This window comes from Lipotes vexillifer, unplaced genomic scaffold (assembly GCF_000442215.2).
Source record: "Lipotes vexillifer unplaced genomic scaffold, Lipotes_vexillifer_v1.1 scaffold783, whole genome shotgun sequence".
Taxonomy (NCBI): Eukaryota; Metazoa; Chordata; class Mammalia; order Artiodactyla; family Lipotidae; genus Lipotes; species Lipotes vexillifer.
The window spans coordinates 576,315-577,392 of NW_006793239.1; the positions used below are offsets into that span (position 1 = coordinate 576,315).

Here is a 1,078-nt window from a genome sequence, read left to right on the forward strand (position 1 = left end):
AGGACAAGCTAAGGTCTGCCTTCAAAGAAACACACAAACAAAAACCTCTTGCTCTTGTATGGATTGTGGAGTCCAGAGTGGAAGTGAGAAATGAAAGGGTTACTGCGTTCACCCAGAGTATGTCACCCAGGCAATGTCAGTGGAAATGGACAGTAGAAAAAAAGCATTTGGGAGGAAAATCCAGGAAAATTGGGTAGGGAGGCGTTGAAGTATGTTTTCTACAAAACTAAATCTCACAAGAAAAGTTTCGAAGATGGAGGAGTGATTTAAAACAAGTTATTTTCCCAGGAGGAAGCTTCTGAGGAGACTCATTTTCAGTCTACAGGAAGCTTCTGGGGAAACTTGTTTTCAGCACACTCTTCCAGCATTTCACACACACAACACTTTCCCTTAAGGAGAAGTGACAAACTGCTACCTTGCCAAACCTTTGCCAAATCCATGTGACTGTGGTGTTTGGGGGGCCCAGGAGTCCTCCCCACTGCTGGGGGAGGGGCTTCCCATGCTCCCACAGCTCCAGCTGCAGGGAGCTGGGCGGTTTCATGGCCCTTTCGACTCCAAGCAAGTGTCCTTGCCTATCTCCAACCTCACCCTCCCCCAAACCACAGATGCTCTCTGTCTGGAAAATAAAGTAACCTAGTATAAAGAAGGTACCATCTTCAAGACTTTTCAGGATTACAGGTCATCCCCTCCTCGAGCCTCTGGCTCCTGAGCAAACAGAGAACTGGCATCACAGACAGGGTCTGAATTCCAACCTCAGCTTGCAAATTAAAGTGCTCATGATATAATCTACTATGAAGCCCAGTCTCAAAAGACAGCAGTGTTAAGTGAAAGAAGCCAGATTCAGAAGACTCCATACCATATGATTCCATTTTTGTGACATTCTCCATGGAAAGGGCAAAACTATAGAAAACAATCAGGAGTGTCAGGAACTGGCGTGGCGAAAGGCGCTGGCAGCAAAGGGGCTTCGTCACAAGGTAATTTTGCGGGTGGGGAGACCTGCACATCTTGATTGTGGTGGTGGTTAAACGTGGGTATATGATTATCAAAACTCACAAAGCTGTACACTAAAAAGCGGGGG

The 1,078-nt window shown here is 46.5% G+C and overlaps 1 protein-coding gene across 1 annotated transcript in view; it reads right to left on the reverse strand.

The window, feature by feature from the left end:
- PDZD9 (PDZ domain containing 9) overlaps positions 1-1,078 on the reverse strand; it is a 14,739-nt gene that overhangs the window by 13,297 nt on the left and 364 nt on the right. The window lies entirely within an intron of this gene.